The following is a 26095-nucleotide window of genomic DNA, read 5'->3' as shown; positions in this document are numbered from 1 at the left end:
GCATTTCCAGGAAATTTTAAAAAATGCTGATGTCTGCAGTCCACACCAGCTTAAGTCAGACTCTGTCGGAAAGGGGTCTGGTCAATGATGTTTTCTAAAAGCTCCTGGGGTGAGTCTAGATGTCACAGAGACTGAGGATGAGCTGAGCATGGTCAAAACTAAAGGATGGAATGGGCATGCCCACCTATTAGCCTTGGTGAAGGACCTGGGAACCAATGTCAGTCTGGGCAGAGAGGAAGACTCAGGCATAACGTCAATATATTGATGACTAGAGGGCTTGAAGAGGGAAAAGTTAAAGCAGATGGTAGGAGATGGGGGCCATGCATTAGCTGGTGACCTTGATGGTGTGTTCGCAGATCAGGTAAAACTGTATTGCAAAGAGACAAGTTCAGGGGAAAAGGGACAATTAGTTTAAAAGACGACAAATACTTGAAATTAGTAGAAATAATAGTTTTCCTCTTTGCTTGTCTTCTGTTCTCAATTTTGAGGGCAGCTGATTTGCATGTGTATTGTTAGACTAACTAAAGCCACTGACATCCTTATCAATGCAATGTTAAGTAAAAGGCGCCATGTGCTTGGCTTTCCTTATATGTGTGCACTTAATGCGTTGTCTATTAAAATCAGGTAAGGTTCACCAGGCTCCAACACTGATGTCTATTTGGAGACCTCCCTGGGGCCTATTCTGTTCATTTGAAGCGCTCCTAGCATGCCCTCACTCTAGCTCCAGGAGCTAGATGAAAAGCTAACCGTATGTGTAACCAGAGGGTCTAATTTTTACCTCAGGCGTTGCTCCCAGCTGCCCTTGTGCCTGCCTACAGACATGGTCTGGTTTTGTACTTTGGTGACCATGTTTCTATTAAATCTCCTCCCTGGAGCTGCTGATTTGATTTTTTTCAATTGGCTGAGCAACTTTAAATAGACCTTAGTTATCTGTTAATCCTTGATTTAGAATCCCAGTTCAGACTCTGACTGCTCAGCTCGCTTCCTGGTTTCTGGTTGTTGGGACACATACATGGAAACCACTATTAAGAGGCTGAGGTGTATCCCATGCCCTCTTCTGCCCTGTAACCAACCAGTTCGCAAGGACTCTATAAAGATGTCTAGAAGCATATTTTTGAGCATGAATGATACTCAAATGGAACTCATTATAGATTAACGTACAGGTCTGAGATCTTGGAAGTGGGATTAAAATATCAGAACTGCTGTACTGTTTCAGTATTTATTCAATATTTTTGAATGATAAAATATTAAAGTTTAGCTAAATCAGTATGGACTTCTCAGAGTATTGATGAGAAGTATCATCTATATTTCATGAGATTCTATTTATATTTTTGTGTGTATGTGTGTGAGGGAAATAGAGGCAATGCTACAAGGATTCTGTGTTATATTCTAAATTTACAATCATAGAGATTTAAAAATGTTGTATCAGATGTTGATGGGAGTTATATTTTTGAACATAAAAAGAAATCCATCTTTAATTGTAAATTGGGAATAACTTCTGTGCTGGTTTGTTTTATGTGTAAACTCAGGTAAACTCTAGTACCCAGCTTTTGAATCCACACAAAACATCTGGAAGTTCATGGTTCATATATTGCTGAAGCTTGGCTTGGAGAATTTTCAGCATTACTTTACTAGTGTAGTGTGAGATGAGTACAATTGTGTGGTAGTTTGAGCATTCTTTGGCATTGCCTTTCTTTGGGATTGGAATGAAAACTGACCTTTTCCAGTCCTGTGGCCACTGCTGAGTTTTCCACATTTGCTGGCATATTGAGTGCAGCACTTTCACAGCATCATCTTTCAGGATTTGAAATCACACAACTGGAATTCCATGACCTCTAGTAGCTTTGTTCATAGTGATGCTTCCTAAGGCCTACTTGACTTTACATTCCAGGATGTCTGGCTCTAGGTGAGTGATCACACATCATGATTATATGGGTCATGAGGATCTTTTTTGTACAGTTCTTCTGTGTATTCTTGCCACCTCTTAATATCTTTTGCTTCTGTTACTGCTAAGTCACTTCAGTCATGTCCGACTCTGTGTGACCCCATAGACGGCAGCCCATCAGGCTCCCCCGTCCCTGGGATTCTCCAGGCAAGAACACTGGAGTGGGTTGCCATTTCCTTCTCCAATGTATGAAAGTGAAAAGTGAAAGTGATGTCACTCAGTCATGTCCGACTCTTAGCAACCCCATGGACTGCAGCCTACCAGGCTCCTCCGTCCATGGGATTTTCCAGGCAAGAGTACTGGAGTGGGTTGCCCTTGCTTCTGTTAAGTCCATACAATTTCTGTGCTTTATTGAGCCCATCTTTGCATGAAATGTTCCCTTGTATCTCTAATTTTCTTGAAGAGATCTCTAGTCTTTCCCATTCTATTCTTTTCCTCTATTTCTTTGCACTGATCTCTGAGGAAGGCTTTCTTATCTCTCCTTGCTATTCTTTGGAACTCTGCATTATCTTTCCTTTTCTCCTTTGCTTTTCACTTCTCTTCTTTTCACAGCTATTTGTAAGGCCTCCTCAGACAGCCATTTTGCTTTTTTGCATTTCTTTTTCTTGGGGATGGTGTTGATCACTGCCTCCTGTACAATGTCATGAACCTCCATCCATAGTTCATCAGGCACTCTGTCTATTAGATCTAGTCCCTTAAATCTATTTCTCACTTTCACTGTATAATCATAAGGGATTTGATTTAGGTCATGCCTGAATGGTCTAGTGCTTTTCCCCCACTTTCTTTAAGTCTGAATTTGGCAATAAGGAGTTCATGATCTGAGCTGCAGTCAGCTCCTGGTCTTGTTTTTGCTGATTGTATAGAGCTTCTTCATCTTTGACTGCAAAGAATATAATCAATCTGATTTTGGTGTTGACCATCTGGTGATGTCCATGTGTAGACTCATCTCTTGTGTTGTTGGAAGAGGGTGTTTGCTATGACTGGTGCATTCTCTTGGCAAAAATCTATTAGCCTTTGCCCTGCTTCATTCTGTACTCCAAGGCCAAATTTGCCTGTTACTCCAGGTGTTTCTTGACTTCCTACTTTAGCATTCCAGTCCCTGCTAATGAAAAGGACATCTTTTTTGGGTGTTAGTTCTAAAAGGTCTTGTAGGTCTTCATAGAACTGTTCAACTCCAGCTTCTTCAGCGTTACTGGTCAGGGCACAGGCTAGGATTACCATGATATTGAATGGTTTGCCTTGGAAACAAACAGAGATCATTCTGTCGTTTCTGAGATTGCCTCCAAGTACTGCATTTCAGACTCTCTTGTTGACTGTGATGGCTACTCCATTTCTTCTAAGGGATTCCTGGCCACAGTAGTAGATATAATGGTTACCTGAGTTAAATTCACCCATTCCAGTCTGTTTTAGTTCGCTCATTCCTAGAATGTCGACTTTCACTCTTGCCATTTCCTGTTTGACCACTTCCAATTTGCCTTGATTCATGGACCTAAATTTCCAGGTTCCTACGCAATATTGCTCTTTACAGCATCTGACCTTGCTTCTATTACTATACACATCCACAACTGGGTGTTGTTTTTTGCTTTGGCTCCATCCCTTCATTCTTTCTGGAGTTATTTCTCCACTGATCTCCAGTAGTATATTGGGCACCTACCAACCTGGTAAGTTCATCTTTCAGTGTCCTATCTTTTTGCCTTTTCATACTGTTCATGGTGTTCTCAAGGCAGGAATACTGAAGTAGTTTGCCATTCCCTTCTCCAGTGGACCACATTCTGTCAGACATCTCCACCATGACCCGCCCATCCTGGGTGGTCCCACATGGCATGGCTTAGTTTTCTTGAATTAGACAAGGCTATGGTCCATGTGATCAGATTGGCTAGTTTTCTGTGATTGTGATTTCAGTCTGTCTGCCCTCTGATGCCCTCTCTTAGCACCTACCGTCTTGCTGGGGTTTCTCTTACCTTGGACATGGAATATCTCTTCACGGCTGCTCCAGCAAAGCACAGCCATGGCTTTTTACCTTGGATGTGGGGTATCTCCTCACAGCCGCCGCTCCTGACCTTGGATGTGTGGTATATCCTCTTGGTTGTTGCTCCTGACCTTGGGTGTCAAGTTCACAATTTTCAATTAAAATGGAAATAAGCAGCAGCTTCTAATTTGCATCCACTGGATCATCGAAAAAGCAAGAGAGTTCCAGAAAAACATCTGTTTCTGCTTTATTGACTATGTCAAAGCCTTTGACTATGTGGATCACAATAAACTGTGGAAAATTCTGAAAGAGATTGGAAATACCAGACCACCTGGCCTGCCTCTTGAGAAACCTATATGCAGGTCAGGAAGCAACAGTTAGAACTGGACATGGAACAGCAGACTGGTTCCAAATAGGAAAAGGAGTACATCAAGGCTGTATATTGTCACCCTGCTTATTTAACTTCTATGCAGAGTACATCATGAGAAACGCTGGGCTGGAAGAAGCACAAGCTGGAATCAAGATTGCCGGGAGAAATATCAATAACTTCAGATATGCAGATAACACCACCCTTATGGCAGAAAGTGAAGAGGAACTAAGAAGCCTCTTGATGAAAGTGAAAGAGGAGAGTGAAAAAGCTGGCTTGAAACTCAACATTCAGAAAGCTAAGATCATGGCATCCAGTCCCGTCACTTCATGACAAATAGATGGGGAAACAGTGGAAACAGTGTCAGACTTTATTTTGGGGGGCTCCAAAATCACTGCAGATGGTGATTGCAGCCATGAAATTAAAAGACACTTACTCCTTGGAAGGAAAGTTGTTACCAACATAGACAGCATATTCAAAAGCAGAGACATTACTTTGTCAACAAAGGTCCATCTAGTCAAGGCTATGGTTTTTCCAGTAGTCATGTATGGATGTGAGTTGGACTATAAAGAAGGCTGAGAGCCGAAGAATTGATGCTTTTGAACTGTGGTATTGGAGAAGACTCTTGAGAGTCCCTTGGACTGCAAGGAGATCCAACCAGTTCATCCTAAAGGAGATCAGTCCTGGGTGTTCATTGGAAGGACTGATGTTGAAGCTGAAACTCCAATACTTTGGCCCCCTGATGCACAGAGCTGACTCATTTGAAAAGACCCTGATGCTGGGAAAGATTGAGGGCAGGAGGAGAAGGGAACGACAGAGGATGAGATGGTTGGATGGCATCACTGACTTAGTGGACATGAGTTTGGGTAAACTCTGGGAGTCAGTGTTGGACAGGGAGGCCTGGTTTGCTGCAGTTCATAAGGTTGCAAAGAGTCAGAGACAAATGAGTGACTGAACTGACTGAAGAGCAAAAACAGATTTCCCAAAGAAATGAGAAATGCTTCCTGATGATTGCAGCATCAGTTCCTTCCCAAGAAGTTCCAACCTACTGGCCTGCCCTGCAGACCTCAGGCTTGCCAGTCCCACAATTGTATAAGCCAGTTCCTTGAAAGAAATCTTTTCATTTATGTATATTTGTATGTGTGTGTGTATGTAAGCATGTCTGTCTTTCTAAGTCTGTCTATGTGCTGTCTGTCTATCTGTTTTATCTATGTATCATCTCCTACTGATCTCTTTCTCTGGAGAACCCTTACTGATAACAGTTTCTTAAATGGAAAGCATTTTAAAGACATGAAGTAGATAACATCTAGGTAAATGCTAGGATACGGGAGTTGGAATTTTTTGTTCTGATGCTCCCATTTTAGTAAACTATTTTAAGAAGCAGATTGTGAAGGCTGTGCAAAGCCTTGCATGATACATCTCTGGCTTCCTGGCCCCTTTTCCTGTCTCACTGTGCATCCGGCAGCAGCTCTGAGTGGCCCTTGCTGCTCCCTTTAACATTCTTGCTGCTTTCAATTCTCTCTGACTTTGTACATCTGCTTCCTTATACTTCAAATACATCTTCCCTCCTCTGTCCGTCTTCTGTGAAGTCTGCTCTTCCCTGGCCCCTCTCTTTCACACCAGAAGAATTGGGAGTCTTTCATCTCTGCCTCTCTCCTGGTGTACAGCCTTGTCCACATAGGACTCTGTTGACTTATTTGCATGTCTTTTTTCATTTGCTAAATGATAATGACCACATCTTGTTCATCTTTGTATTCCCAACACCTCACACAGTTCCAGGCAAACGGGAGGTATTCAGTCAGTATTGCCAGAAGAATGAATAAGTAGCTGACCCTCTCTTTCAAGTTAAATTGCAGCCTGGGAGGCATTTTTAGTGGCTGTTTTTTTAGGGTTGGATATGCTTTTTTTATCTGAAGTGGCTGAAGAGAAGTCTCTAGGCAGATAGACCTTTAATTCCTACCCAAAGCCTATGCTTTTAGTATTTGTGAAGTATAATATATACTCCCAGCTGATTTAAGCTGATTGGGCAGAAATCTATGGCATTGTATATTGGTGGCATGAATGCTTCATGAACTCAGAGTACAACTTTGGTCCTAATTAATTTTAACTTTTCAAATTAATGACTTGAGACTTTCTGCATTCATTAGCAAGGAGTCCAGTCTCCCTTTTTAAATTTAACCTACCCAGTTCAGTTCAGTCACTCAGTCATGTCTGACTCTTTTTGACCCCATGGACTGCAGTATACCAGGCCTCCCTGTCCATCACCAACTCCTGGAGCTTGCTCAAAGTCATGTGCATTGAGTCAGTGATGCCATGCACACACCTCATCCTCTCTTGTCCCCTTCTTCTCCTGCCTTCAGTGTTTCCCAGCGTCAGGGTCTTTTCCAGTGAGTCAGTTCTTTGCATCAGGTAGTCAAATTATTGGAGCTTTAGCATCAGTCCTTCCAGTGAATATTCAGGATTGATTTCCCTTAGGATTGTCTGGTCTAATCTCCTTGCAGTCCAATGGACTCTCTAGAGTCTTCTCCAGTACCACAGTTTGAAAGGAGCAATTCTTTGGTACTCAGCTTTCTTTCCATACCCAGTTGACCTTAAATTTTGTGCCTTACCTGACCCAATGTGGGGTCCCTGGGGTCTTTTTCAAATGTGAGCCATCAAGGAAGCTATTGATTATTCTTCTTCTGTTCTTGGGTCTAGCTGCCATGTAGTATGTCATTTGAAGCTTGCACCCACATCATTACACACACTCCTGTCCACTATGCCTTGGAGCCCTCCCTGGCCCAGACCCGATCTGGGCCGTGAGCATATCGCCCTTCAGAATGTTTAGAAGTTTAGAAGAGCTCCCATCAGTCAAACTTTGCTTGCAGGTTTGGTTTGGGGAGGCCTCAGGATTCTGTCCTACCCCTGGGCTACAGTCACATCCTTCACAAGCCTATGTACCTCCTCTCTTGAAGAGTAGATGGACCCATTTCCTCCCCCATGACCAGCTCTGCATGTCAGGGATCTTGGAGAATTTTTGCAAGAATCTCAGAGATTTAATACGCTCTTTCCTATTCCCCTTCCTCAGTAAGTTTCTTACCCTAATGCATGGAACTTCTGGAAAATTACCGGCATGATTCTTCCTGGAATCGAGGGAACGTGTGCTTTGAGGTGACTTTCTGCTTCATCCCTTGAAATCAGTGAAGCAGATCTCCTTGTTTATGAGTCTTTCAAATGGCACTTGATTTAATCTCTACCTTATTGGGCATTATGGATGGCAAAATGGTAGTCCTTGCATTTGATAAGGCTATCACTTTTCCATTAAGAGATACCAAGAAACATGGTTAGTTAAAAAGCAGAAAGCTGTTTAAAATGCAATGCCTTGTGGAAGAAACTCAAAACAGTCTAAATTCCAAATGTGAATTGTCCACAGGCTCTGAAACAGGGACTAAATTACCTTGTGGGTACTCAGTGCCCTTTCCCACACCATTAATTTTCAGCTTCATCTTTTATGATTCCTTTATGTTGTGCTTGCTCTAGCCAAGATAGTTCACTACTTGCACTGCTCCAATACACGCAGACTTGCTCATATTTCAGGAATTTTCTCTTGTTCTTCCTCTTCCCTTTGTGGGACCTTCCAATTCAACCTAAAAATAATTTTTCTCCCAAAAGCTGGGTTTATCTTTTGCTAGCCCAGTGTTTCATCTATGAGAGTAATAGCTACCATTTCTTAGTCTTTTCTATAATAACAAGCACTTTCTTCTTGGAGATTTTTTTAAAATATGGAAATAACATACCTACATAAAAGCACATAGAACACACACATATGTAACTTAATTTTTACCTGCATGTATGCTAAGTCGCTTCAGTCATGTCTGACTGTGCGACCCTATGGACTGTAGGTCACCAGGCGCCTCTGTCCATGGGATTCTCCAGGCAATAATCCTGGAGTGGGTTGCCATGCCCTTCTCCAGGAGATCTTCCCAACCCATGTATGGAATCTAAGTCTCCTGTATCTCCTGCACTGCAGGCAGATTCTTTACCACTGAGTCACCTAGAACCCCAACTTTTATGACTCTTGAGAGTCCCTTGGACTGCAAGAAGATCCAACCAGTCCATTCTAAAGGAGATCAGTCCTGGGTGTTCATTGGAAGGACTGATGTTGAAGCTGAAACTCTAATACTTTGGCCACCTGATGCGAAGAGCTGACTCATTTGAGAAGACCCTGATGCTGGGAAAGATTGAGGGCAGGAGGAGAAGCGGATGACAGAGGATGAGATGGTTGGATGGTGTCATTGAATCGATGGACATGGGTTTGGGTGGACTCTGGGAGTTGATGATGGACAGGTTGGCCTGGCATGCTGAGGTTCATGGGGTCGCAAAGAGTTGGACACGACTGAGTGACTGAACTGAACTGACTGAAATATTTTTAAGTGACACCCATGTTACCCATGTTATTACCATTTGTGTTAAACAGCAACAACAACACAATTGCCAGCACCCTGGAAACCCTCTGTCTTTCCTAATAATAAACCTCTGTTTCTCCAAAGTAACCCATATCTCACTTGTATGCTCTTTGCTTTCTTGCTTTTCTTTGTAGTTTTACCACTTAGAATACTCCCCTAATCACTGTAGTTTCATTTTTCCTGTGTTTTGAGCTTTATATACTTATAATCATACAGCATGTTCTCTTTTATTTTTGTCTGGCTACATTTATGTAAGTTTCTGAGCTCCATCCAGGCTTTGTATAGTAGTAATTTGTTCATTTTCGTTGTTGAATAGTTTCCATTGTATGACTGTGCTGTAATATATTTATCCATTCTTCTGCTGATAGACATTCACGCTGTTTCCAGTTTCAGGCTATTATAAATAATGATACTATACACATTACTGCTTATTTCTCTTGGTGACCATGTACACATCTGGGCCTGGAATTTTCCTGTGGAAATTTTCTAAATTCAATTTTGTGAATAGATCTGTTTTTTAAAATTCTTTTTTTGTTCCTATGTACATTTTGGGCATTTGTTTTTCTACTGTGTTGATTTCCTGTAAATTTCATAAAATGCCCTCTTATTATTTGTTTAATATCTGCAGGATCTGTAGCAATGCCCCTTTTTTATTTGTGACATATTTACTTTTCAGAAATCTTTAGTTGTACCTTCTCTCTTTATATTTGACTCATCTTGCTAGAGTTATCAATTTTATGTCTTTTCATAGTATGAAATTCTCTCACCTTATCTATTGTATATTTCCATTTTTTCTTCCACTTAAATTCTATTTTTAGAATTTTAAAATTATTTTTATCTTTTGGGGGTTTATTTTACTACTTCTTTAATTTCTTGAGAAATATTTTGAATTCATTAATTTTTAGCATTTTTTCTTTTTTAATATATTTATTTAAAATTGAAAGTTTAAGCATGGCTTTAGGTGTATCTCGTGATATTTTATTACTTTCCTGTCCAAGATGTTTTCTCTGTCCCACTGAGATTTTGATTTTGACTTATATATTACTTGGATGTGTATTTCTTAGTTTCCAAAGATCTGGGGATTCTCAAGTTAGCTTTTTATTGTTGATTTATGGTCTAGTTACATTATGGTCAAAGAATATCCTCTATGTGATTCAGTCATTTAAGAATTTTGAGATTTGCTTTGTAGTCTTATTTATTTTCTTTCATTTTCTTTTTTTTTTAATTTTTATTTTTACTTTATTTTACTTTACAATACTGTATTGGTTTTGCCATACATTGACATGAATCCACCACGGGTGTACATGAGTTCCCAAACATGAACCTTGAAAATGTTTGCCTTGTTTATTTCCAATATGTCTAATATTCTTTGTTGCATTAGAAGAATGTATATTTTGGACTTATGTGTGTATATTTTTATGTGTGTGTGTGTGTGTGTGTGAATGTGTCTGTTTTTTCTTGCTGTCTTATTAATTTACTTTGATTACTAAATTTTGATGGCACATTGTATCTCCCTGGGTTTAAATTTTGTTTAATTTACAATAATTTTTTGCCTTAATTGATGTTACTGTAGCTATACCAGATTTCTTTTTGTTATTGTTTGCATGTTACTTTTTAAACATTTTTTACTGTTTTTCTTTGAACACTTACATAGTCTTAGTTTTAGTTATATTTTTTGTTTGTTTGGTTGAGTTCTTTTTGGCATCTGAGACCTTAGTTCCCTACATGTGTGTGTGTGCGCGTGCTAAGTCACTTCCATTGTGTCTGACTTTTTGCGACCCCACTGACTGCAACCCACCAGGCTCTTCTGTCCATGAGATTCTCCAGGCAAGGACACTGGAGTGGATTGCCACGCCCTCTTTCAGGGAATCTTCCAGACCCAGAGGTTGAACCCACGTTTCTTATGGCTCCTGCATTGCAGGCAGATTCTTTACTGCTGAGTCACAGAGGAAGCCCCTAGTTCCCTGACCAGGGGCCACATCTGTGCCCCCTGCATTCAGAGTGTGGAGTCTTGACCGCTGGGCCACTAGGGAAGTCCTGTTATATTTCCATGTGCTGTGCTTAGTTACTCAGTCATGTCCAGCTCTTTGCAACCCCAGGGACTGTAGTTCACCAGGCTCCTCTGTCCATGGGATTCTCCAGAGAAGAATACTGGATTAGGTTGCCATTCGTAGATAGCATTTAACTGAATTTTTACATTGCATATCAGGAAAGTATTTTTATTCTATCCGTACACTTTTTCTCTGCTTTTGTATTGTCTGTTTCCTCTAAGTACCTCATTTTTATTTATTTTTGAGCTTTTTTGTTGTTAAAAATTTACCTCAAATACATGGTAATGTGTGAAGTGTGTTCATTCTCAGTAGTGGGCAATAAAAGATGACTGGAAAGTCTCTGTGCATAGACAGGCTTGTGACCAGTAAGACTCGAGTAGAAGGGGGTTGTGGTCTATGGGAATCGGCTTATCTCACTGGGTGATCCTCAACTGTTAATGACTTTTGGAGGAAGGTCAGAACTGGTCAATTTTTTTGAAATGGAACTTTATCTTTAACCCATATAAGTAGTATTTTAGGTAATGGGGCTCACTGTTTAATATAAAAAAATATAAATTTCTGGCTTCTGTTTTCATTAAGGGGTCTAACTCTGCTTGAATTTCTCCAGATATTGCTAGCAAATGTCCTTCTTAGCTAGGTGAGACACAAGTCATTTTCTGTGTTTATTGACTGGAAGAAAGTACATAAACTACTTATGCAGGATTTCCAATCCTATTTTAAGTTCCATCCTTTCTCTCTCTCACATCTAGAAATACTGAACCTCTTCCAGTCCCTGAGTATTGTCAAGGTTCAGAAACAGAATTAGGTCCTTCCTTAATATCCCCGAAGAATTTCATACTACAGGGCGAGTTGAAACCATCATCATCTCTCAATCTGCTTTGTAAAAACTTTATTAATATTTCTCATTTTCTGTTATCTTTTCTCCTACTTTGCAAGCTTATTCTTCTCTTCCTATACTGGCATATCATTGGAGTTTGGTGAGGAGAAGCACATCTTCTCACTCCACCAAGTTCACATGCAATCCTGCCTCTGAAGTACTGTTATGTATGACACCAAAGAGCCTCCTGGAAAATAACACTGGATAGGCAGTTAAAACAAAGATATCTTGCTTAAGGACAGTGGGCAAGTGTTGAAATGGGAGGAATTATAAGAATAAATCATAATATATTTTATTCCTGCCCCCATGGATTTACATGTGAATCCTAAGGTGAGAGAAGATAACTGCAAATCATTGATACAGTAATTTCTCTGATGATTAGTGATGGTGAGCATTTTTTCATGTACCTATTAAGCAGTTGTATGTCTTGTTTGGAAAAATGTCTATTTTAGTTTTCTGTCTATTTTTAATTGGTTGTTTGCTTTTTTGATATTGAGTTGGGTGAGCTATTTATATACTTTGGCTATTAGCCTCTTAGTAGATGTATTATTTGCAAATATTTTATCCAATTTAATAGGTTATCTTTTCACTTTATCAGTGGTTTACTTTGCTGTGGAAAAACTTTAATTAGGTCTCATTTGTTTATTTTGCTTTAGGAAATGAACTTAAAAAAATATTGCTGCAATATATGTCAGAAAGTGTGCTCCCTGCATTCTCTGCTAGGAATCTAATGGCTTCTGCTCGGATATTTAGATCTTTAATCCATTTTGAGTCCATTTTTGTGTATGGTGTGAGAAAAATCTTCTAATTTCATTATTCTCCTTATTAAAGAGACTGGCTTTTCTTCATTGTATATTCCTGCTTCCTTTGTCATAGATTAACTGACCATAAGGGTGCATGGGTACTATGAGTGCTAAGTTGCTCAGCTGTGTGCAACTCTTTGCAACCCCATGGACTGTGGCCTGCCAGGCTCCTCTGTCTATGGGATTCTCCAGGCATGAATACTGGAGTGGGTTGCCATTTCTTTCTCCAGGGGATCTTCCTGACCCAGGGGTCAAACCAGCATCTCCTGTATCTCCTGCTTTGGCAGGCAGGTTCTTTACCACTAGTGTCATCTAGGAAGCCCGTTAATCATGTGTTGGGTTTATTTTTAAGCTCCTTTTATGTTGTTGTTGATCTGCAAATCTGTGTGTCAGTTTTTATGCCAGTACTCTGCTGTTTTGATTACTGTCATTCTTCTTGTTGTTGTTGTTTAGTCACTAAGTTGTGTCCAACTCTTTTATGACTTCCTGGCCTGTAGCCTACCAGGCTTCTTTGTCAAGGGGATTTCCCAGGCAAGGCTACTGGAGTGGGCTGCCATTTCCCTTTTCAGGGATCTTCCTGACCCAGGGATAGAACCTGTGTCTCCTGTATTGGCAGGAGGATTCTTTACCACTGAGCCACCAGGGATAGCTTTGCAGTATTGTCTGAAGTTAGGAAACATGATATCTCTAACTTTGTTCTTTCTTTCTCAATATAGTTTTGGCAATTTGGGGCATAATTTGTGGTTCCACATAAATTTTAGGATTACTTGTTTTTGTTTTGTGAAAAATGTCATGGGTATTTTTATAGGGATTGCATTAAATCTGTAGATTGCTCTGGATAGTATGGACATTTTAACAATATTAATTCTTCCAACCCAAGAGCATGAGATAGCTTTCTGTTTCTTTTTATCATATTTTTATTCCCTTCATCAAAACTTTTATAATTTTCAGAGTATAGATCTTTCACCTCATTTATTACTGGGTATATTATTCACTTTGATGTGATATAAAATGGGATTGTTTTCTTGCTTTCTATTTCTGATAGTTCCTTATTAGTGTATAGAAAAGCAACAGATTTCTGTATATTAATCTTGTATCCCACAACTTTTCTGAATTCCTTTATTAGATCTAACAGTCTTTTTAGTGACGTTTTTCAGGTCTTCTTGGAGAAGGAAATGGCAACTCACTCCAATATTCTTGCCTGGAAAATCCCATGGACGGAGGAGCCTGGTGGCTACAGTCCATGGGGTCGCAACGAGTCAGACACGACTGAGTGACTTCACTTTCACTTTTCACTTTCAGGTCTTCTATGTATATAGCATCATGTCATCCTCAAATAGTGATAGTTTTACTTCTTCCCTTCCAATCTGGATACCTTTTGTTTCTTTTTCTTGTCTTATTGCTGTGGCCAAAAAATTCAATACTTTGTTAAGTAGAAGTGGTGAGAGTAGACCTCTTTGTCTTTTTCCTGATTTTAGAGGGTAGGTTTGAGTGAACTCTGGGCGTTGGTGATGGACAGGGAGACCTGGGGTGCTGCAATTCATGGGGTCGCAAAGAGTGGGAAACGACTGAGTGACTGGACTGAACTGAACTGAACTTTGAGGTTTTCACCCTTGAGTATGATGTTAGCTGTGCATTTGTCTTAAATAGATTTTTTTATGTTGAGATATGTTCCCTCTACCTCTACTTTGATGAGGATTTTTATCATGAATGTTGAATTTTGCCAAATGGTTTTTCTACATCTAGGTATATGGTCATTTAATTTATATCCTTCCTTTTGTTAATGTGATGCATGCATGCTCAGTTGCTTCAGTCATGTCCGATTCTTTGCGACCCTATGGACTGTAGTGCACTAGGCTCCTCTGTCCACAGGACTCTTCAGGCAAGAATATTGGAGTGGGTTGCCATGCCCTCCTCCAGGAGATCTTCCCAACCCAGAGACTGAACCCTTGTCTCCTGTGTCTCCTACATTGCAGGCAGATTCTTTACCACCAAGCCACCAGGAAAGTCCTGTAAATGTGGTATATCACAGTGTTTGATTTGTGTTTATTGGACCACTCCTGCGTCTCTGGATTAAGTTGCACTTGATCATGGTGTATGAACCTTCTTACATATTTTTGAATTTGATTGCCAATATTTTGTTAACTATTTTTATCTATATTCATCAGATTTATTGGCTGGTAATTTTCTTATCATTCTTTTTTTATTTTTTACTTTTGGTAGTGCCTCCATCTGATTTTGGTATTAGGCCTTCTAGAATGAATTTGGGAATGTTTCATGCTTTTCTGTTTTGGGGAATAGTTTGGGACAAATTGGTACTAGCTCTTTATATGTTTGGCAGAATTCTCCAGAAACTAAAGTTTTGGTGGTGAGCATGCTGTAGTGTATACAGAAATTGAAATATAAAGTTGTACTCATGAAACTTGTTATAAGCCAATGTTAATTAAAATAATAAATACTAAGCATTTTCCCATATTCTCTGTGGGTGTTTGACGCTTTAGGGTATCAGCAGCACTGTTGATATTAGGACGTGTTGGGATAGAACTAAGGTAATAATGTGAGTACATTGATTACTGATCTCATAATTGGGGAAGGTGGCATAGGGCACAATGACAGAATTACAGTGTACTTTTGGGTCTTGACACATACACTAACAACATAAATAGTTGCAATAACAACTTTAGTGGACATCAGTACAAGAGAGGATATCTTTGGTACCATTTTTGACATCTGTATCAACTGGAATAAAGTTGCTAAGAGTACTAGTTCTAAAAGCACAAATGAAACTCTATGAAATCTCTTTGAATTATTTGGGAGAAAATTGGATGGACTTGAAATGTTCACAAGTGGGTGAAAGTGTGGCCTTATTTCCTTTTCTTGTTGCCATAGGCTGGGGTGGTATAACCTGTGAAGCAAACACTGTAAAAATCAGAGAATGAAATTCTTTATTATTAAATCAAAAGAAGCTATATAATTAGTGAAATTGCAGAGCAAATTTATAGAGCAATAAGATTGATCTCACTTCTAATTCGAAGCACATTTGATAATAAATGGGCATTCATAATTAGCTGAAGAGATGCCCCATGAGTGAGCCTGACTCTTAGACAAAGGGACCAGGGCCAGAGATGTTTGAGGGCAGAAGTGTGTGCTAGTTGACACATCAGTAGGGTTTAACATCTGGAAAATATTTAAGAGTCCTATATTTGCTACCCTCAATCACCCATACTATTGACAAACTCAGTTCTAGACTCCTCTCCCAAGCTTCTGTGAAGCTTTCTCAGCTCTGTAGTCTTTACTATGATGTCTACTTAAGGCTATCTTTTCCTTACCTTCTCCTGACACTTTGTAGGAGACTTGTGAAAGTCTTTGATCTGTCAGAGATGCAACCTCTACTCTAAGCTACACTTTATCTGTCTTTGTTTAGTCTTTTGTCAACATGTTTTATTTAAAAATCAAGCTCCCTTTACATTAGCAGTCTAAGAGATGTAACCTCTTATCTACTTCTTATCTGTTAAATGCACAGATACTCCCTGTCACTCAGTTGACACCCTCTCATTGTGTGTCCTGCATCTCAATGGAGACACATTGAACATATTGGTTTTAACTAAAATATGTATATACATTATTTTTAACTGTGGAGAAGAATCTTATTTTAAACTTCAGCACATTTAGAAAATGTGTATATGTAAATAGTACATTGACATTTAAACAAAGCTCCCTTCATTGTCTGACGCAGCATCATAAAGAGTGGGCACAATATATTTATCCTTGTTCTTTTTAGGAGGAGTCTGAAAACTAACCTAAGTCTATCAGCCAAACTGACGATCCTTTTCCTGCAGCACATTTAGTGGCATTCTTTTCTAGAAGGAAAAAAAAAAAAAGCATTGTTAAAACTGAACAAAGTATTCAAAACCGCATTTTTAAGCTCTAAATTTTTTACTTGGAGAATAGTTAAGGGCTTTCAGGTGGCGCAGCAGTGAAAAATTCGCCTGTCAGTGCAGGAGATGCAGGAATCGTGAGTTTGAACCCTGGGTCAAGAAGATCCCCTGGAGTAGGAAATGGCAACCCACTCCAGTATTCTAGCTTGGGAAACCCCATGAAGAGTATGGAAAAGCAAAAAAAATGACAGCAGTATATGAGCCGACCAGGTCAGAAGGTGTCTAGTATGCTACTGGAGAATGGTGGACGGCAATTACTAACAGTTTCAGAAAGAATGAAGCTGCTGGGTCAAGCAGAAATAATGTGCAAGTGCCTGGTGGTGAAAGTAAAGTCCGATGATATAAAGAACAATATTGCATAGGAGCCTGGAATCTTAGGTACATGAATCAAGGTAAATTGGACATGGTCAAGCAGGAGACATAAAGACTGAACATCAGCATTTTAGGAATCAGTGAAATAAAATGGATAGGAATGGGTGAATATAATTCAGATGACCATTATATCTACTACTGTGGACAAGAATCCCTTAAAAGAGATGGAGTAGCCCTCTTCTACAAAGCAGAAAGAGTAGAAAGCTGAGTGCCGAAGAATTAATGCTTTTGAAATGTGGAGTTGGAGAAGACTCTTGAGAGTCCCTTGGACTGCAAGGAGATCAAATCAGTCAATTGTAAAGGAAATCAGTCCTGAGTATTCATTAGAAGGACTGATGCTGAAGCTGAAACTTCAATACTTTGGCCACCTGATGCAAAGAACTGACTTATTGGAAAAGACCCTGACACTGGGAAAGATTGAAGGCAGGAGGAGAAGAGAATGACAGAGAATGAGATGGTTGGATGGCATCACCAACTTGATGGAAATGAGTTTAAGCAAAGAATAGCAAGAAGAGATTAGAAAGCCTTCTTCAGCGATCAATGCAAAGAAATAGAGGAAAACAACAGAATGGGAAAGACTAGAGATCTCTTCAAGAAAATTAGAGATATCAAGGGAACATTTCATGCAAAGATGGGCTCGATAAAGGACAGAAATGCTATGGACCTAACAGAAGCAGAAGATATTAAGAAGAGGTGGCAAGAATACACAGAAGAACTGTACAAATAGGATCTTCATGACCTGGATAATCACGATGGTGTGATCACTCATCTAGAACCAGACATCTTGGAATGTGAAGTCAAGTGGGCCTTAGAAAGCATCACTACGAACAAAGCTAGTGGAGGTGATGGAATTCCAGTAGAGCTATTTCAAATCCTGAAAGATGATGCTGTGAAATTGCTGCACTCAATATGCCAGCAAATTTGGAAAACTCAGCAGTGGGCACAGGACTGGAAAAGGTCAGTTTTCATTCCAATCCCAAAGAAAGGCAATGCCAAAGAATGCTCAAACTACTGCACAATTGCACTCATCTCACATGCTAGTAAAGTAACGCTCAAAATTCTCCAAGCCAGGCTTCAGCAATACGTGAACCATGAACTCCCTGATGTTCAAGCTGGTTTTAGAAAAGGCAGAGGAACCAGAGATCAAATTGCCAATATCCGCTGGATCATGGAAAAAGCAAGAGAGTTCCATAAAAACATCTATTTCTGCTTTATTGACTATGCCAAAGCCTTTGACTGTGTGGATCACAATAAACTGTGGAAAATTCTGAAAGAGATGGGAATACCAGTATGCAGGCCAGGAAGCAACAGTTAGAACTGGACATGGAACAACAGACTGGTTCCAAATAGGAAAAGGAGTACGTCAAGGCTGTATATTGTCACCCTGCTTATTTAACTTCTATGCAGAGTACAGCATGAGAAACGCTGGACTGGAAGAAGCACAAGCTGGAATGAAGATTGGCGGGAGAAATATCAATAACCTCAGATACACGGATGACACCACCCTTATGGCAGAAAGGGAAGAGGAACTCAAAAGCCTCTTGATGAAAGTGAAAGAGGAGAGCGAAAAAGTTGGCTTAAAGCTCAACATTTAGAAAATGAAGATCATGGTATCCAGTCCCATCACTCCATGGGAAATAGATGGAGAAACAGTGGAAATAGTGTCAGGCTTTATATTTTTGGGCTCCAAAATCACTGCAGATGGTGATTTCAGCCATGAAATTAAAAGACACTTACTCCTTGGAAGAAAAGTTATGACCAACCTAGATAGCATATTCAAAAGCAGAGACATTACTTTGCTGACTAAGGTCCATCTAGTCAAGGCTATGGTTTTTCCAGTGGTCCTGTATGGATGTGAGAGTTGGACTGTGAAGAAGGCTGAGCGCCGAGGAATTGATGCTTTTGAACTGTGGTGTTGGAGAAGACTCTTGAGAGTCCTCTTGGACTGCAAGGAGATCCAACCAGTCCATTCTGAAGGAGATCAACCTGGGATTTCTTTCGAAGGAATGATGGTGAAGCTGAAACTCCAGTACTTTGGCCACCTCATGCAAAGAGTTGACTCATTGGAAAAGACTTTGATGCTGGGAGGGATTGGGGGCAGGAGGAGAAGGGGACGACAGAGGATGAGATGGCTGGATGGCATCACTGACTGAATGGACGTGAGTCTGAGTGAACTCTGGGAGTTGGTGATGGATAGGGAGGCCTGGCGTGCTGCGATTCATGGGGTCGCAAAGAGTTGGACACAACTGAGCGACTGAACTGAACTGAACTGAAGCTCTAGGAGTTGGTGATGGACAGGGAAGCCTTGCGGACTGCTGTCCATGGGGTTTCAAAGAGTCGGACTCGACTGAGTGACTGAACTGAACTGAACTGAGCCCTCATAGTCAACAGAAGAGTCTAAAATGCAGTATTTGGATATGGTTTCAAAAACAACAGAATGATCTTGGTTAATTCCAAGGCAAACCATTCAACATCCTAGTAATACAAGTCTATGCCCCAACCATTGAAGCCAAAGAATCTGAAGTTGACTGGTTCTATGAAGACCTACAAGACCTTCTAGAACTAACACCAGAAAAAAAGATGTCATTTTCATCGTAGTGAATTGGAAATCAAAAGTAGGAAATCAAGATATGCAGAATAACTATGGAGGTGACGAATAGATTCAAGTTTGGCCTTGAATTACAAAATGAAGCAAAACAGGGTAAAGGCTAACAGAATTTTGTCAAGAGAATAGGCTGGTCATAGAAAACATCCTCTTCCAATAACACAAGAGATGATTCTACACATGGACATCACCAGATAGTCAATTCCAAAATCAAATTGATTATATTCTTTGCAATTGAAGATGGAGAAGCTCTATACAGTCAGCAAAAACAAGACTGGAAGCTGACTGTGGCTCATATCATGAGCTCTTTATTGCAAAATTCAGGCCTCATTTGAAAGTAGGGAAAACCACTAGGCCATTCAGGTATGACCTGTATCAAATCCCTTATGATTATACAGTTGAGGTTGTTAGTTGCTCAGTTGTGTCCTACTCTTTGTGACCCCATGGACTGTAGCCCACCAGGCTCCTCTGTCTGTGGAATCCTCCAGGGAAGAATAGTGGGGTGGGCTGTCATTTCCTTCTTTAGGGGTTCTTCCCGACTCCGAGATTGAGCCCATGTCTCCTGCGTTGCAGGCAGATTATACAATGGAGATGATTAATAGATTCAAGTGATTAGATCTTGTAGACAGAATTCCTAAAGAACTATGGTGGAAGTTCATAACATTGCACAGGAGATGCTGACCAAAACCATCCCCAGGAATAATAAATCCAAGAAAGCAAAGTAGTTGCCTGAGGAGGCTTTACAAATAACTGAGGAAAGAAGAGAATCAAAAGGTAAGGGAGAAAAAGAATGATATCCTAACTGAATACAGAGTTCTATAGAATAGCAGAGAGAAAGAGAATGGCCTTCCTAAATGAACAATGCAAAGAAATAGAGAAAATAGTCAATGCTATGGTTTTTCTAATAGTCACGTATGGCTGTGAGAGTTGGAGGCTAGGTGCCAAAGAATTGATGCTTCTGAGCTGTGCCAGAAAAGACTCTTGAGAGTCTCTTAGACTTCAAGGAGATCAAATCAGTCAATCCTAAAGAAAATCAACCCTGAATATTCATTGGCAGAACTGATGCTAAAGGTGAAACTCACTGGAAGAGACCCTGATGCTGGGAAAGATTGAAGGCGAAAGTAGAAGGGAGCAGCAGAGAATGAATTGATTGGATAGCATCACCAACTTAATCGACATGAATTTGAGCAAACTCTGGGAGGACAGAGGAGCCTGGCATGCTGCAGTCCATGGAGTAACAAGGAGCAACTGAGCAAGAACAAGTCTCAGAGGATAGAACGTTGTCACCAGTAATTACTGGGCTTGTCTTCATTCAACCTCCTGGAGAGAGATTTCCTCTTTCTCTCTTTGAGTCTTGATTCTAAGTTACCAGGAAAGGAAAAAAATAGGATATCAGCAGATTTGGTTATGCCAGTATGTGGGTGCCTGCTAGGTCGCTTCAGTCGTGTCTGACTCTGTGTGACTCTGCACTGCAGCCTGACAGGCTTCTCTTCCATGGAATTCGCGAGGCAAGGATACTGGAATGAATTGCCATGCTTCACTCTTAGTACAGGATCTCTATGTTCCAAGCCTGCCCCTGTGACTCTGTGGACTGGGGAAATGTGATAATGAGCTGAAGAAATTATTAGACAAGCGGTGCTAGATGATAATCCAGGAAGTGATACCTAACTTTGGGATGCTTTCTTCCCTCTTGGAAACTTTTGAGTTTACAAATATTGGGTCCATGATTTAGCAAATAGGAAGACTATGGGGATTTACTTAGTGAGTAATGAACTATGTCAGTTTACTTAGTGAATATGAACTATGCTTATGTAATATAAATTCACGTGCTACAAGAAGGGCTTCTCTGGTGTCTCAGACATCAAAGAATCTGACTGCAATGCAGGAGACCTGGGTTCAATCCCTGGGTCAGCAGGATCCCCTGAGAAGGGAATGGCTACCCATTCCAGTATTCTTGCCTGGAGAATTCCATGGACTGAGAAGCCAGGTGGGCTACAGACCATGGGGTCACAAAGAGTTGGACATGACTGAATGACTAAGTGCACACACAGCACATCATAACTGTTTCGTAATAGATATGCAAATAAAGGATAGGTCTCTGACCTACTAGCTCCCATTTCCAAAATAATATAGTCGTCCAGAAAAGCAAAAAAACAGGGAGGTCACACAAGATGGCAGAGAAGTAGGAAGTAGAATTTGCCTCCATTCACAGAAACAACGAAAATATATACAAGTGGCATGAATCACACAGAACATCTACTAAGCACCAACAGAAAACCTCGGATGCCCAAGAAGACAAGAAAATCCTCACATAACTGAGTAGGACAAAAAAAAAAAAAAAAAGAAGGACTCAGAGTGGGGCCTGTGCCCTAGGGGGAAGCTTTATATTCCTTATTTCACGTAATCCTCAAGAAATCCTTGTGAGGGAAAGATATTCTTATTCCCATTTTACAGATAAGGGAATGGATTATTATCAAGCTTATCATTTACCCCAGGTCACAGAATGGGAAGGTGGTTTGTCAGCCCAATACTTTCTGGTTCTAGGACTCCTGCTCCTCTGGTACACCATTTTAATTTCCCAGAATTTACCATAGTGGCAGTAAATAATCTATAATAAATTGAGGATAATCACAGGGAAACAGGAGGCTATTGTGTAATTCAGATTAGAGATGGTTATGAACAGAGATAAGATATTGGTAGCAGTAATGACAAAAAAACAACATAGTTTGAGGACCTATCAGAAGTAACCTTATGAAAGGTTACATTTGATTAACCAAATGTTGAAGGTAAAAGAGAGGGAGGAATTGATGTTATTCTAAGGTTTCTGTATCTACTACAAATGAATTTCACTGAGTAGGCTTAAGCAAGACGAGGAATGAAAGGAAGAATTGACGTAATGTGGGTGTGTTAGCAGTCAGGGTGGGTTTGTCCAATAAATACGCCATCTGCGGTCTTATATGTCTTCTGTAGAGAAATTAGAGAGCATGAATAGCTAAAGTTGGGGAATTTGAGTTGGAACTTTACTTGTAAACATTTTTAGGTTCAGATGCAGTTTTAGTCACTCTAGACTCTTCTCTGGTGGCTCAGCTGGTAAAGAATCCACCTGCAATACAGGAGACCTTGGTTCAGTCATTGGGTTGGGAAGATCTCCTGAAGGAGGGCATGGCAACCCACTCCAGTATTCTTGCCTGGAGAATCCCATGGACAGCGGAGCCTGGTGGGCTGCAGTCCATGGGGTCGCAAAGAATCGGACACATAACTGAGCGACTAAGCACACACACAGTCTCCTCCTAACAATTGTCTGCAACAGTTGTCCCCTTCCAGTAAATTTTGCTCTGTAGCTTCATACCCTAGGTCTTTCCTGGAAAGTTCATACACATGTGTTGATCTCCTTCTAAGTTTTTCAATAGTCAAGAAGTAGACATTTTGAGAAGAAATACTAAAATGTGGTTATTTGGATAATAGTTGAACAAGTGACTGAATTAAAGACTTTTAATCATTTCATTACAAAAAATTAAGAAAGGCTAATATCATAATATGTTTAAGTTCTGGCATTTTATGTAGACAGATTTTCACCTCAAGCCTTAAGACCACTTAAGAGATTTTCCTTGAGGTTCATTGTGTTTAATACAGGTCTGTACTCATGTTAAGTCAACTCCTTATCCATGATTTACTTGTTTGTGACGCCCCCAGTCTTGTTTATGTGGCCCAAACGTGGCTGAAAGAGACAGCTGTGACATTATGAATCCAGCTGGCCACAGATGGATCTTCAGTGAAGCATGAATCCATTTTGGGTTGGTGATCTATGTTTACTGCCTCTTGTTAAACTTTCAGAGATTCAGCTCCTAAATCACCTGGCATGACTGAATCCACTTACATGTAAGTAATAGACTGAAGTAAGCTGGAGCCTTTGTTGCTTGTGCTCAAGACTCTCACCTCTAGGGCCAATTCTTCATATTATCATTTTGTTGACTAGTTAGTCCCTGTTAGAGTCTGTTTAGCTTATGGCCATTTAACACATAAGTTTCATTAAGTGCAATAAGCTTAGTAGCTCACGTTTTGAGGTTACGATGATTATGAGCCTTTCCAAGATTTTGTTGATGTTTTCACATTTATGTTATGGATTTGACAGCTAAACTTGGAACCTCAAGGAGGGGGGAATGAAGTTGTAGCCTGAAAAGTAATTCTTTTAGAATTTTTAGAGAAAATATCAGTGATGAATGTTTACCTGCAAGGCTGATAAGAGTGCAAGCTTTTTTAGATCTATGCACGGATAACCAGTTAAAGCACAAAGCAAAACAAAGATGTATGAATAGTTGAAATAATTAGCTAAAACTGAACAAAACTGAAACTTAACAGTGGCTCCTAGCAAATAATTTAATTTTGAATCAGTATCCAAAAACTCTTGAGTGTATAAGCTCCATAACTTCACTTTTTCAGAGTCCAATGTGATATTCAAACTGGCCAGAATTGCTAATATAAATATATGCACACTGTGTCCTTTACAACCTGAGTAGGAAATAATGTTAAATGTTAATAGATATGCAAATCAGTGAACTCATGGTTGAAAGTTTTTATGGCAGGTCTGCCTATTTGTAATTCTTCTTTACATTTGTCCAGAGCAGCAAAATTTAGAATAACTGCTAAATTTTTTGATACAATATGTTCTTTTTAAAAAAGAAGCTTTTCTCATGGCTCAGTGGTAAAGAAGCTGCCTGCAGTGCAGGAGACACAGGAGACAAAGGTTCAGTCCCTGGCCAGGAAGAACCCCTGGAGAAGGAAGTGGCAATTCACTCCAGTATTCTTGCCTAGGAAATCCCATGGACAGAGGAACCTGGAGATTTTTAAAATTTTGTATCAGGCGTTAGCTGATTTTATAGTACTGTTAGTTTCAGGAGTGCAACAAAGTGATTCAGTTATACATACATCATTTCCTTTTCAAATTATTTTTCCATTTAGGTTATTACAGATTTTTGAGCAGAATTCCCTGTGCTGTACAGTAGGTCCTTGTTTATCTGGTTTAGATATGGTAGTGTGTATATGTCAATTCTAAATTCCCGATTTATCCCTCCCTCTCTGCCTTTTATCCTTGGTAACCATAAATTTGTTTTTACATGTGTGATTCTACTTCTGTTTGGTAAATAAGTTCATTTGTATCAGTTTTTCTTTTAGATTCTGTATATAAGCCATATCTTATGATATTTTTCTTTGTCTGACTTTACTTAATGCAGTAACCTCCAGGTCCTTCCATGTTGCTGCAAATGATGTTATTTCATTCTTTTTAATGACTGAGCAGTATTCTACTGTATAATATGTACCACATCATTTTTATCCATTCATTTCTCAATGGACATTTAGGTTGCTTCCATATCTTGGCTATTGTCAACAGCACTGCAATGAATATTGGGGTGCATATATCCTTTCAAACCATGTTTTTCTCCAGATATATGCCTAGGAGTGGGATTTCTGCATTATGTGGTAACTATATTTTTAGCCTTTTAAGGAAACTCCATATCATTCTCCATAGTGGCTGTACCAATTTACACTCCCACTGAAGTGTAGGAGGATTTTTTCCCATACTCTCTTTATCATTTATTGTTTGTAGACTTTTTGATGATGGCTGGTGTGAGATGATATCTCTAGGTAGTTTTGAGTTTCATTTCTCTAATATTATGATTAGTGATGATAAGCACCTTTTCTTGTGCCTGTTTGTCATCTGTATGTCTTCTTTGGAGAAATGTCCAAATTCTTTGGAGAATAAGTAATAAATTTTAAATATCACTCTTTACTTTTAAATATATTAACTAATTTATTCTTAATTAAATTCTCTATGCTATGTCCTCTGCTTTATCATGGCATCCAGTACTCACCATGTGCCCACAGCCACAGAGGAGGGACATTCTCCTGTTTTGTGCTGATGTCTCTTTCTACATGAATATAGGATAGTTATTCTGCCATCAAGGAGATATAATGTAGTTGGAGAAGTGAAGTAAACACAGAAAACAATTTGAAAACATGTAAAAATTCTTCATGTCAATCTTATTTATTCTGTTTCTAGGGTTTAGTATATATTGGTTTACCTGTGTAATATATCAATAAATATGAATAACTTGGGTCACTTTGTTAATTCATAAATTAAGCAGATGTTTACTGATTACTTACCGCTTGTAGGCAGTGTTCTAGGCTCTGGGGTATCAACAGTGGAAAGAATAGATAAAAATGACTTGCAGTTGTCCTGGAACTTATGGAATAGTTTTAGCTATTGTTTACTCTCTTGGTTTTCAGGATCTTGATAGGGTCTTGTTTCTTGACATCCTAGTAACTTTTGATTGAATGATGGATTTTATAAATAAAAATTGATGATATTTTATTCTTCCTGAAAAGGTTCACTTTTTCCTCTGTTAAGTGCAAAGAATAGAAGCTGATCACCTTAATTCGGTCATGAAATGGACTGGATAAGGGTTGATTTACAGTTTCAACAAGGATCCATACATCACAGGTTTTCTTTAGTCTTCCATACCCTAGTATATCCTGGGCCATTCTCTGAGAATTTTCTGAACTATAATAGTTTCCTCCACATGAAGTAGCCAGACCTCTGCTATACTTTACAGAGACTTTCTCCCATCCAAGTCCTAACCAGGCCCAACCCTGCTTAGCTTCTGAGATCAGACAAGATGGGGTGCGTTTAGGATGGTATGGCCATAGACTATAAAGACTTTCTGC

At 39.7% G+C, this 26095-nt stretch overlaps 1 protein-coding gene and 1 long non-coding RNA gene across 2 annotated transcripts in view; one reads left to right on the top strand and one right to left on the bottom strand.

Annotated features, from left to right (window-relative positions):
* Positions 1-26095, top strand: part of LOC120861260 (transmembrane protein 117) — a 584735-nt gene that overhangs the window by 271598 nt on the left and 287042 nt on the right. The gene's annotated exons all lie outside the window — the stretch shown is intronic.
* On the bottom strand, positions 1890-26063 carry LOC120861263. Its single transcript, XR_005720515.1, has 4 exons — positions 25988-26063; positions 20117-20122; positions 18267-18272; positions 1890-1900 (listed from the first exon to the last, which is right to left on the bottom strand). It is a non-coding gene; the product is annotated as an uncharacterized LOC120861263 (long non-coding RNA).

This window comes from Oryx dammah, unplaced genomic scaffold (assembly GCF_014754425.2).
Source record: "Oryx dammah isolate SB20612 unplaced genomic scaffold, SCBI_Odam_1.1 HiC_scaffold_11232, whole genome shotgun sequence".
In the NCBI taxonomy this organism is placed as follows: domain Eukaryota; kingdom Metazoa; phylum Chordata; class Mammalia; order Artiodactyla; family Bovidae; genus Oryx; species Oryx dammah.
This window is presented reverse-complemented; position numbering and strand designations above follow the sequence as displayed.